Consider the following 13,347-nt stretch of genomic DNA (forward strand, 5'->3'; position numbering starts at 1 on the left):
CCCATTGGCCTCATTATAACATTCTTCTGACCTTGTCCTGGCATTCCTCACAGGGGTCAGCAGCCATGATAGTTTTGGGTAACCAGAGTCACCTGAAATATTGAGGGACAACATTTAGCCACACACTATCCCATATGGCCCACACCATACCCATACTCCAACATATACTGGGTGGGAACCAGGGCTCACCTTTTAGCCACCTCTGTAGGTAGGCCATCACATTTGGGATGCTGCTATTCCTCAGGACAAAGGCATCATGCACCGACCAAGGATACTTAGCATTGACGTGAGAGGTGTACTGGTCCGCAAGGCACACCATCTGTACATTCATAGAGTGGAAACTCTTCTGATTCCTGAACACCTGTTCATTCTGGCGCAGTGGAACAAATGCAATATGTGTTCCATCAATCGCGCCAATTATGTTCGGGATATGTCTCATTGCATAGAACTCAGCCTTCACTGTGGCAAAATCTTCAACCTGGGGGAAGACAATGTAGCTGCACATGTGTTTCATCAGGGCAGACAACACCACTCTTGTCAGCACTATTGAGAGCATTGGCTATGACATTCCTGCTGCCAAGCCCACTGTCACTTAGAAGGAAGCAGTTGCCAGGAAATGGAGTACAGATAGCACTTGCACAAGAGAGGAGATCCCAGTGGAGTGATGGAAAGCAGATATCAGGTCAGGCTCCAATTAAGCACACAGCTCAGTGATTGTGCCCTGTCCAGTCTATAGGTAAGGATAATGTGCCTGTCCTCCAGTAGTGCCAAGTCCACCATGGGTCTGTACATGGGCGTATGTCTCCATCTCCTATTCATCTGCAGCGGTAGCAATCTAAGGGACACAAGAGTGAGGAGCCGGTCACAAACTGAACAATGAAGCTACAACAGAACTTTGCATCCTGTTAACTTGTAATGGGTCATTGTGATTTGTCCAGTATGTCCTAATATCTCCTGTGATGCAGCATTATTCCAGAGCCTGCCCCCCTTGAAATGACGTCTGCCTGTCCTGTTTGGAGGGACAGGTGGAAATGAGGTAATTCCGCTGATGTTGTGCATCGTTGCGGGAGGCGGTCGGGAACCGCGTGCAACTCCTCATTGACTATAATTGGGCCCCATGGGGTACAGTGTCCAAATGTGATCCACGCCGGCGGTGACGGTATGTACCTCCGCGGACATGACTGCCATTTTGTATCTGATTCCTCACTTGCCACCTGACCTTCCATAGGAGAGGACCTACACTGCATGTGCTGCTGTGACCTGTGTCTGGAACTGACCATGGCCTGTGTGACCGGGGAAAGGGCCCCAGCCTTGGAGGAGTTGGAGAGGCTGGTGGATGGGGTCCTACCCTAGTACGGACTGCTGTATGGGCCACCAGACCAACAGGTGAGTGCACTGTGGGCACGATGCATGTGGCATGAATGCATGGAGTTGTGTGTGTGTGAAGGCCTCATGTAAGGGCCGTGGGTGGATGTCCTCTGGGTTGCATACAGTTTGTGTGCTGGGCCATGCGTGTGTAAATGGTGATGGAAACTGGTATGGTGGGCTATATGTTTAACAGGCAAGACTGTTTGTCTAAATCTATTTTCCTGTGTCTATTGCCTCTGCAGGTGAGCACCCATCAAAATAAGGGTATATGGCCTGCCATCGTCAAGGAGGTGCGGACCCTGGGGGTCTATGGCAAGCGGAGCACCCACTGTCACAAACAATGGGAGGACCTGAGACGCTGGGCATGGAAGACAGCGGAGGCCCATCTGGGGATGGCCTCCCAAAGAGTAAGGGGTGCCCATCGAACCCTGACCCCCCTGATTGCCTCCAAACTGGTGGTGGCCTATCCTGAGCTAGATGAGCGCTTGAGGGCATCACAGTAGCCACAAGGGGGTGAGTACAGTGCCCATCATTACAACTTATGCATGGTAGGGTGGTATCCGGGTGGGGGATGTGTGTCAGTGGGTGCCCCTAGGCCAGGCCTGACATTGCAGCATAGGTCTCTTGGTGGCTAGATTTCAGAAGGGAAAATCTTACAACCTAGCTCGTAGGCATCCACTACTGGTCAGGGCTGCGTGGGCCCCAGGTGTGCTGCATTTGGTGGTGTGTGCACCTCCCTATTCCTTGGCTGCTAATTCTCTGGTAGTGCTATGGCATATTGCGTAGGCTGTTACCTGTGTGTGAGGGTGCTGTGTACGCCAATTGTGGTGTTGGTGCAGCCATTGACCAAGTGTATCCTTTGTCTCTTTCCCCCTCGTTTTTGTTTAGTCATCGATACAAGTGTATCCTTTGTCTTTTTCCCCCTCATTTTCATTTAGTCATCCTGTCATTATGTGCATTAGCATCATCAAGCAGAGGAGCAGAGGCACCGGCGATGGAGAGAGCTGCATCCCACAGGACCCAGGAGGCAGAGTCCACCGACTGTGATGGCACCAGTGTGACAGAGGGTGAGGGGAGCACCATGGCGGAGACTGGAGGGGACAGTTCTGACACAGATACCTCCTCATATGGAAGCTCCCAGGTGGTGGTGGACACTTCTGTGACCACCCCAGCTACAGGTACAGCTGACATCCCCGTACCAGCACCGCCATCCCAGCAGCCCCTCAGTGAGTTGCCCGTGCCGGCTTACCTAGGAGGGTGGGCAAGTCCTTTGCCCCAGGCACCTAAGGCCCTGCCCCAGTGAACCCTGTCAACCACTGTGAATGCCATCCAGGAGCTGGCAGGCCAGATGCAACAATCTAATGCATTCCTGGAGGGCATTCACACTGGATTGGTGGCCCAACAGAGCTTGATTCAGGCTCTGGCCTCCTCTCTGATGGCAGCCATTGTCCCTGTTCCTACGGTCCCCCCTCAAACTTCCACTGCCCAGTCCCATTCCCCTCAACCCCAACCCATCCCAAGCACACATACAGACGAGCATACACACAAGACAACACCCAAGAGTGTCACAGGCAAACACAAGCACCACACTTCGTCCCACAGACACTCACACAAACAGCATCCAGTTCCAGACACACCAACATCCACTAATTCCAGTCTCATCCTCCTCCTCCACCACCTCCCACCCAGTTCCGTCCACACTCACATGTGCATTCACTACATCATCATCCACTACCAGCATCACCACACTAAGCAGAACATAACCTCACTGGCAGACACCTCCAGAACAACCATCCACACGTCCCCTGTGTCCTCTCCCACTGTGTGTCCCCCCTCCTAAAATACACAAACGCAAGCACTCAGACACTCAACAGCCATCCACCTCACAACAACATACAGCCCATGCACCTGCACCCAAAAGCAACAGACAGACACCTCCAACTACCACTCCCTCATCCTCCACTCCCATTCCTTCTGCCTCTTCCTGCCCCAATGTCCCTAAAAAACTGTTCCTATCCACCATTGGCCTCTTCCCTACCACTCCTCCACCACGTCATACCCGTATGGCCAGGGTAGGAAGAACCCAGCCAAGCACCTCAGCCACCCAGTCCAGCGGTCCAGTCATCACCACACGCACCCACTCGTGGTGGAAAGGGATCCAGGTCACATGTCCTGAAGGAGCCTGCACCAGCCAGTCTAAGGGGAAAGGAGCCTGCATCAGACAGGAAGACCAAGGAGGCTGCCCCAGCAGGCAAGACGGGAAAAGAGCCTGCTCCAGCAGGCAGGAAGACCAAGGAGCATGTCCCAGCAGACAAGCAGGGAAAGGAGCCTGCCCCAATAGGCAGGAAGGCCAAGGGGCCTGGGCCAGGAACTGTGATGGGGCCCCCACCACCAACCATGGTTGTGCACGCGTCCGAGGTTGTAGGGGGTGGGCAGGAGCCTCACCCCACCAGTAGCATCACCACTGTGTAGCCATCACCAGCGGCGGACGGTATGAAATCCTGCCTCCATGGGCTGCTGTGCGGTCTGCCCCTTTAAAACCAGTGGTCAAGACACCCACCTGAGAGACTGTGACTTTGCACTTCCCAGGAACAAGGACAGGGCAGGTTGCCCCCTCCAGAACCAGTGGGTATTACACCCACCCGAAAGACTGTGGCCCATCACTCGCCAGGATCAAGCACAGGGCAGGTTGCCCCCTCCAGAACCAGTGGGTATGACACCCACTCGAGAGACTGTGGCCCATCAACCCCCAGGATCAATCACAGGGCATGTTGCCCACTCCAGATCCAGTGGCCTAGTTACATCTCCCGGCTGAGGTGTCCCCGTCCCCTGTACCCTTGAGGTGCCTGCCTATTTACCAACTGATGCCCCTGCAGTGTTCTCTCCGTGTTGAAGCAGGTGACATGTGTGGCCTTGGACTTTGGCCTGTGGCCATGTGGCCTACGCAAATTGTGGACTGGGCTGTATCCTTTTTTCTGTACATATGTATATATCTATTATCTTGCCTAACTTATTTTTCATACTGTGTTGATCTCATTACATTCACTTTTGCAAAATCGTTTTGTCCTTGCATTATTCAGCTGAGTTATTGGGTAAAATTGTTTTTGTAAAGCATATGGTTGTATGTATGATGTGTGTTTATGGTCTGTGTGTTGTGGGTGTGTGGGTGTCATTCTTGTTTTACTCCCCCCCTCCCTTGTGTGCTAGGTAGCTGTACTCACCGTTGCAGTCTTCGGCGGCATTGGTGTTTGTGGTTGAGCAGAATGTAGAAGATCATCGGGAAGACATGCTGTTCAGGTTCCAAGGCGGCGTGGTTGTTCCCTGTGTCTCCAATGGTAAGTCCTTTCCCTTCTGAGCTCAGTTTCCGCCAGGCTTTTGATGTCGTTGGTACCGCACCGGAAAAGGTGGTGGATTGCAGGGTCTTAATATGGTGGGTGGAACATTGACTTCCGCCTGGCTGTAGGTGGCTACCACTGTGGTGACTCTTGTTTCTGCCCTGGCGGTCGGTGTGGTACATTGGCTGTCTATCGGAGATCTTTCCGCCATGGTCATAATTTGGCAGTAGTTACCGCCGGCCTGTTGGCGGTATTGCCGCCACTTTATCACCGACCGCCAGGATCGTAACGAGGGCCATAGTGACTCCATCCTCATGTTTTGCCCAGGTGCAGAAATCTTAGGGACTTGTGACATCAGTTTGTTTCATAACAATTGAATGCTAACTTTCCTTGGTTTTAACAGCTGGCCACAGGAGCTATAATATTTAGAAATGGATATTTCTTTGCAAGGTTGGAATCAGGTTAGGTTTTATTTCTTCCTTCGCTCCATCATGATTTTGAAGCTGCTTGATCTGATGATGGGGGAAAGGCATGTTTTTATTGGTAGTGCTGTTCAACCATGTCACTGCTGGTAGCCTCTTCCCTTGATACTTCCCTTTGAGGTCACACTACGTCATGTAACTTGAAGAAAGTTAAACTATCATCATTTGGAAAGGTTCTTGTTTCAGGTAGAACAGAGGATCTCATAAGGTACATCAACTGTGCTTTAGACAAATTTACTCTTTTTCAGGGGTCTTGTGGACTTGTGCAGGGGCCTGGCGTGCTTACATTACTCCCTGATCCAGCTTATCAAGTTAATGAAGTGGATGATGTTGGTATTCCTTTTGATCTTGTGGGAAGGGCATCGCATGTTTTCTTTTTCCTCTTCCAAGAGGACCTGCCTTATTGTATATATAATACACACAGGACCTGATTTAGAAGTTGGTGGATGGGTTACTCCATTACAAATGTGACAGATGTCCTGTCTGCCACATTAGGATCACTATAGGCTATAATGGGATCATAATAAAGCCGACAGGATATCTGCCATGTTTGTGATGGAGTAATCCCCTCCGCCAAACTCTATATCAGCCACATAGTGTTGTGTGGGTCAACATTCTCTAACTGTGGGGATGGAGTCAAGATGGCTCCGGAGACAGCTGCTCCTTGAACAAGCTGCGTTCTGCCCTCCAGAAAAATCCTGCTTTACATCTGCAGGTCTCCCATACGGGCCCCTAGGGCCGAAGGTAAGGACTGGCGAATAGCCGGTGGGGCTGTGGATGGTGAATTGCTGTCGGGCCAGGCCAGGTCCATACGGTCATTTGGCTTCCGGCCCAGGTTGGAGAAGACGCGCTGGAGGCCGAGAGACAGACCTCCTGCACCACAAAGGATTGTGCGACCCCCTCCTGATGTACGAGGCAGGTGGGCGGGCAGACTGAAAATCTGTAGCGCAGACCTGAGGGAACGCAAGGGAGAGGAGGAGTGCAAAAGTTATGACTGGCGAGATATCGGGTTCGCCGGCGCCATGAGGGATTGTGCGGTCCCCCTCCTGATGTCTGAGGCAGGCAGGCAGGCTGAAAATCTGCTGCGGAGGCCAGAGGAACCTCAAGGGAGAGGAGGAGTGCAAAAGGTATGACTGGCAGGATACTGAGTTGGCCAGCAAAGTCATGCCGAGGGGGCTTCTTGGCATGCCACAAATGATGTGAGTCTCCTCCTAGGGCAAGGGGCTACCAGAGCGGTGGTGACTGCCTGCAACGCCTGGCTGCCTAGAACACTAATGGTAGCATACTTGAGGGAGAAGAATGGGGAGCTTCCTTGTTCATCGGTGAGACTTCCCCTCCCGGGGTGCCTAATAGTCCTAGGCAAGGGGGTGACTGGACGGACAGGGCTCTCCCTCCTATTCTGCTGAGCCTCCCCTGGGGGGATATCTGAGACTGCACATTTGTTGCTGAGTCTGTGGTGTGGCCTGGTGTTCTGGGGTGCTGGTTGTTGCGAGGGATGGGGTTGCCATTGTCAAAGTACCCAGATTGGAGACAGATACTTCCCCCTTGCCTTGTGTTGGCCTCCCTCTCCATCTTTGCAGAGACTAAAACTTACCACCTGGGAGGGATTCACTGCAGGGTGGCTCCCAGTGTCTTTGGAGGGGGTTCAACGTGGTAGTTATATCTGAATGGTGAGAGATAAGGAACCCAAGCCACCTCGGGAGGGCTGCTTGGACCGTGGTGATCCCTCCACTACTGGCCCCAGAGCCCCCGGCGGTGTCAGACAATGCTGCCCTTCTCTAAGTGATCCAGTCCTCTAGAGAGGCCCTGGAGGGCGCGTGATGGAGGTGCAATCAGAGGTTTCCCTCTGTGTGTCAAGACCTCCAGAATGTGGCGGAATGGGTCACGTTGGCAGTGACACGGATATAGGACCTCGAGGATACTGTTCGAGACCTACTTAGGGAAATTGTGGAGACCAGGGTCCTCAACAAGGATATCATGTGGCAGCTGGAAGATGAGGAAAACCGGGCCCTCAGGAATAATCTGTGATTTGTGGGATTTCAGAAAGGGGTCGAAGGCACGAATATGAGCCTGTTTCTAGATACATGTCTAGGACAAGTTCTGCCGCCTGAGAAGTTCTTGACCTGTTTTGTGATTGAACATGCCCATCAGGCTTTGGGGGGAAGGCCACCTCCCCAGCTCCCCCCCAGACCAGTGATTGCCCCTTCCTAAACTTCCAGGACCGGGATATTACCTTAACTGAGGTTTGCAAGCTGGGAGAGGTCCGACACGAAAACTCTAAAATTCTTGTTTTTTCAGGCTATACCAGAGAGGTCAGAGGCAGAGTCGCACCTTCAATTCCGTGAAGGCCGAACTCCAAATTCTTCAGTTATAGTACATGCTCCTCTTTCCAGCTAAAGGAAAACATTCTTCTTTCAGACTCCAGAGGATGCCTGGGTAATGTTTGGAGGAGTGCCCCCAACTCTCTGGGAAGGGGAGTCAAGGGCTGACTGTAGGCCCAAGGACAGGGGGGAGCAGATCGAAGGAATGGTCACCCCCCAAGTGAAGTGGCTAGAGAAGACAGAGAGATGATGGGGACACGCTGTGGCGACCAATGCGGCTGACAAAGGGAGGAGGAGATTCATTTGACTCGGAGGGAAGCCGAAGCACAATTACCTGTATTCACAGGGGCCAGTGGGAGGTGGGGTGGGATGGATATCTGTTCCGTGGGGGTTTGTATTTTACTTGCTTACGGTAAGTGAAATTGTGACGCAGACACATTCACCTAGTAGGTCTCCCCTAATGAGATCTTTGACTCCAGGTCTCCCGGTTGCATCCACGGGTGTTTCGGGTAGAGGGTGCGCCCCTCCCTTCAACCAAGAATGACCCCTACAAGTAGTAAACCGGGGCCTCCTCTGGTGGATTCACAGTCCATCACCGTCTTTTCACTGAATGTGAATGGACTGAGTGATAAGGTCAAGCACGGTTTGGTGTTCCAATATATAAAGAGGCCGCACTCGGATGCTGTATTTTTACAGGAGACGCATCTTCTAGGTACAAAGTATAAATTCCGGGGCAGAGGGCCATATGTTACACTGGCACATGCAGGCGTTGTAGGGGTGAAGGAGTTTTGGGGCAGACAGGAAGTCTTGTTTCTTTACGTTTATGCCCCACCTAGGTGCCAGTCCCCCTTTGCTGGAGAAATTAGCAGAGATCTTGCCCACTCCATATGTTGGGGGGTGACTTTAATGATGTAATGGTGACGGATATGGACCGATCTGGGATGTTTGAATTGTCTGGTCCCCCACTTCACCATATTGCTTTGCTACAGTCCTGGGAGTGTCAGACGTGTGGCAGCATGCCCACCCCGCTGACAGGAAATATTCTTATTTCTCCGGGCCCATAAGTCTTTTCTAGATTAGATTATATCTTTACCCCTGCGGGGAGGTAGGGACTATCCATCAGGTGGATTACCTGACCCGAGGTTTATCTGACCACTCTCCCCTGAGTATTTTTGGCCCTTGATGCTGAGAAAGCATTTGATGTGGTGCACTGGCCCTTCTTGGAAGGCACATTGGCAAGATTAGGATTCAACCTTGATACCGGGAGTGGGTGAGATTGCTCTTCCGTAATCCAGTGACTGCAGTGAGAGTAATTGGGATCCTTTCATCTGAGTTCCCCATTGCAAGGGGTACCAGGCAGGGATGCCCCTTCTCCCCCTTGTTTTTTGCCCGCATTTTAGAATCCCTGGTGTGCATGATCTGTGTCCACACATAGGGCAGATCTCTGCTGTACAAATAACTTGTGGAAGGTGATGAGAGCCTGTCGAACCGATTTGGAATGCTGGAGAGGTATGTCTCTCACAATGATGGGGTGTGTAGCCATGATTAAAATAATCCCTCTCTCAAAGTTGCTATATGTCTTGCAGAATACATATTACCAGATCCCACCAGGATTCTTCCAGACCCTGGCACAAGACATGCAACTCTTTCTATGGGAGGGGAAACACCCTAGAATTGCCCTCAAAACACTACAGCGTAATCAGTATAACTGGGGCTTATCTACCCTGGACCTGGAGGCGTACTACTGGGCAACTCACTTGATTAATAGTTCCTCCACTCCTCCACTATGAGCAATTGAGGCCTGCATGGAAAGTGGAGGGTCTCCCGGGGGAAGAGGTACCTGAATACGCTCTGCTGGAAGGCAGAATATTGATAGAGAGCCCAGACACAAAAGCTATGTCCATGAAGTATTAGACCATTAACAATAACATGCCTGACACACTTCTCAGACTATGCAGCTGTGGGGTGCCCAGCTTAGGGGAACTGGAAGATGTAGCCTGAGAGGTGGCACTGATGTTTCCATGAGAAGAAACTATTGGGTCGAGACTGAGAGTAATTCAATTTGAGATCCTTCATAGGATTTATCATGATAGACAGCGTCTGCAAACTATGGGAAGGGCCCAGCACCCGAACTGTCATAGATGTCATGAGAGCATTTGCACCTTCATACACCTCTACTGAGGATGCCCTGTACTACAGGAATATTGGACAAGGATTGTAAGGGAAATGCGGGGTTGCTGTCGGAGCAGATCCCGCTTGACCCCAAATTCATTCTCCTGGGAATCCCTAATGACATTGATTTGCCCAATGCTAAGCTTCTATTCTGTGGCCTTGGGGGGCTGGTGGTTGCCAAGAGAGATACTGCTTGTCTTTGGGGCTCTGAGCTTTGTTCAACTGTGGATATGTGGAGAAGAGAGATGTATGGATTTATGATGGCAGAGAAGGTAACATATAGAGGCTGTCCTCGAATGTTTGAGAGAGTCTGGGGAGTCTGGATGGCATATTACTCATTGGGTGCCAAAATACCTATAGAGTCTTGATTCACTGGGTCATACATCAGACTACAAACTGCTGAATATTGAGAGACATATGGACTGGGATGTCTATGGTTGTGGAGAGAGACCAATTGCTGTTATGACCAACTGTATGCTCAAGTGTCTGTGGGCTGTTGGGGGGGAGCTGGGGAGGCTGTTGCTCATTTTTGCATGGTATGCACCTGTTGAAAACCAAATAAAAAGATTTAACACAAAAAATATTCTCTAACTGTTAGAGTAATGTAATCCTTTACATGGGTATGGCTTCCCAGTTGCAAGCTATTCAGCCTTTTAGGAGAGTCTAGTATGCTAACGCGATGTACATAGGATTACTGTGGGGGTAATTCTGACCCTGGCGGTCATCTACCGCAAGGGCCAACGACCACGGAAGCACCGCCAACAGGCTGGCGGTGCTTCCTGGCCAATTCTGACCGCGGCGGTAAAGCCGCGGTCAGTAAAGGGAAACCGGAGGTTTCCCGCCGATTTTCCCCTGGCCAAAGGAATCCTCCATGGCGGCGCTGCAAGCAGCGCCGCCATGGGGATTCCGACCCCCTTCCCGCCATCCTGTTCCTGGCGGTTCTTACCGCCAGGAACAGGATGGCGGGAACGGTTGTCGTGGGGCCCCTGGGGGCCCCTGCACTGCCCATGCCACTGGCACTGGCATGGGCAGTGCAGGGGCCCCCTAACAGGGCCCCATAAAGATTTTCAGTGTCTGCTTTGCAGAAACTGAAAATCGCGTCGGGTGCCACTGCACCCGTCGCACCCCTTCAACTCCGACGGCTCCATTCGGAGCCGGCTTCATTGTTGAAGGGACTTTCCCGCTGGGCAGGCGGGCGGCCTTCTGGCGGTCGCCCGCCGGCCCAGCGGGAAAGTCAGAATGACCGCCGCGGTCATTTGACCGCGGTACGGTCTTTTGTTGGTTCCCGCCAGGCGGGCGGCTTCCGCCGCCCGCCTGGGTCGGAATGACCCCCTGTGTCAGACATGGAAGACCATTTTAGAATGCTAAGTGAACCAAAACAGATATTTTTCCTGTCTTTTATCCAGTGTGGGCACATAAGACTCACTTTTGTGAAGTGAAAACTATTGAATCTTATGTAAAAAGTATACCTCCATTAAGACATCAAGAGGTAGGATTTTTCTCTTCTTTAGCTACATCAAACTAAGGAAATTGATGTCTGCTATTTTGATAGCTCACCTCATTAGCTGAGTCCTACAGAAGATTCATGGAGCTGTTAGGAGTAGTGTGGCAGTACTATAAAAGCAGAAAAGGTCAGAGTATTGCCCTAATTATGACTTTGGTGGTGAAGACCGCCATATTATGAACACAGCGGTGATTCCTCCCACATACAGCCATACAGTGCGGTCCAGCTGCCGACCACAGCAGTTGCCATCTCCAGGCCGGAGGAACATCGTTCACCGCCCACCATATTACGACATAACAGACCACCAGGATTTCCGGGGCAGGACCACCGCCAAGAAAAGCTTGGCAGAAATGACCCAGGTAAAAGGAGACACTCACCCCCAGGGACACAGAGGAGTCCACAGCTGCCATGGAATCTGTACCGGAAGTACTGCTGATGCTGCACCACGTGATGAGAGTCCAGGAGTAGCGATGTTCACGAAGACGATAACGATGAGTACAGCCGCCTAACACACAAGGGAGGGAGGGGAGAGTGACACATCTACACGCACAACACACACCTTACGCACATACCACACACGGAGAACAATCCACTGAAAAATACAACATCCATTGAAGCCATAAGAAAAGAAAGTCAGGAAAAATACCTGTGAGGCAACCACTATATTCAGTCTGGAACAGCACCCACAACAATACATAACAGGTAAACAAAGGGCCATTGTCCAGTCCAAAAGTGTCCATGTCACAACACAGGGCAACGTGAGAGGCCCAGCTTGACTCCTGACAGCCAAAGTGACTTCACTGGACAGGGACATCAGTGTTTGAGGCAGGCACCTCAGGCGACAGGGTGCGGGGGTGTTTGGGGCTTTGACTTGGAAGGGGGGTCCTTGGACTTGCGGTTTTGTAGGGGGTGTGCTCTTGCTCCTCTGTTTGGGGGTCTGTTGAGTGCTTGAGTGCTTCTGGAGTGGGGGGTGGGACTGGTTGCCTTTTGTCCCAGAGTGGAAGCCTTCTTAGTGGGGGTGAGACATTGGAAATATTAGGGGGCATGGGAGGACTGGGAGCTGGAGGGACTGAACTTCGCCTTTCGTTTATGGACAACATGGGGTGGGTCAGGAGGAGGGAAGAGGTCAAGGCGGGCAAGGAAAAGCTTTTAAGGTACAGTGGGACGGACTGTGGGAGGAGGTTTGAGAGTGGAGGTAGAGGGAGTGGTCGTAGGACGGTTAGGTGTGGTCTTGGGTTGTAGGTGCATGCAAAGTGTGCATGTGTGAGGTGGATGGCTGTTGAGTGTCTGAGTGTGAGGGTTGGTGTGTTTTGGGAGGAGGGTGATAAGAGAGGGAGAGAGAGGACAAACAGGTTGTGTGCATGTATGTTGGGGTGGTGTCTGCAAGTGAAGTGGGAGTGCTGCATGTGGTTGTGATGGTGGTGGTGACTGCGCGTGTGGTAAATGGGGTGCTAGTCACTGTTGTGGTGACTGTGGGCAAGGCTGAACAGGTGGTAGGATCTGGGACTGAGGATGCAGTGCGTGCAGGTGTGAGTGCTGATGTGACTGTGAGGGAGGAGGTAGAGGGGGAATAGTGGAGGCAGTGGCTGTTGTGTGTGCTTCTGTGTGTTGGCTCTGTGTATGCTTGTAGTATGATCTGTGGTGCTTGTGCTTGTCTTTGTGCTTCTTGTCTGTTGACTTGGGTGCATGTTTGTCTGATTGTGTGCTTGGGATCGGTGTGGGGAGAGGGCTCTGGGACTGGGCACAGGTAGTTGGAGGGGGACAGAAGAACTATGGACACTGGCTGCCATCAAAGAGGAGGCCAGAGCCTGAAATGATCTCTGTAGGCCAGCTAAGCCACCCCCGGATGGCATTCACTATGATTGACTGCCCTACAGAGATAGATCGCAGGAGGTCAATAGCCTCCTCAGTGAGGGCACCAGGGCTGACTGGGGCAGGGGCGGAGGTGCCTAGGGCGAAGGAGACCCCCACCCTCCTGGGTGAGCAAGCATGGGCAACTGTGTGGGGGGCTACTGGGAGGACGGTGCTGGAATGGGGGGTGGCGGAAGACGATGTAGCTGGGTTTGTCCAAAAGGGGTCCACCACCACCAGGGAGCTCCCATCTGAGGAGGAATCAGAGTCAGTAGTATCAGATACTGTCTCCCCTGTGGTGCTCCCTTTGCCCT

The sequence above is a fragment of the Pleurodeles waltl genome, chromosome 2_1 (genome assembly GCF_031143425.1).
Source record: "Pleurodeles waltl isolate 20211129_DDA chromosome 2_1, aPleWal1.hap1.20221129, whole genome shotgun sequence".
Classification (NCBI taxonomy): domain Eukaryota; kingdom Metazoa; phylum Chordata; class Amphibia; order Caudata; family Salamandridae; genus Pleurodeles; species Pleurodeles waltl.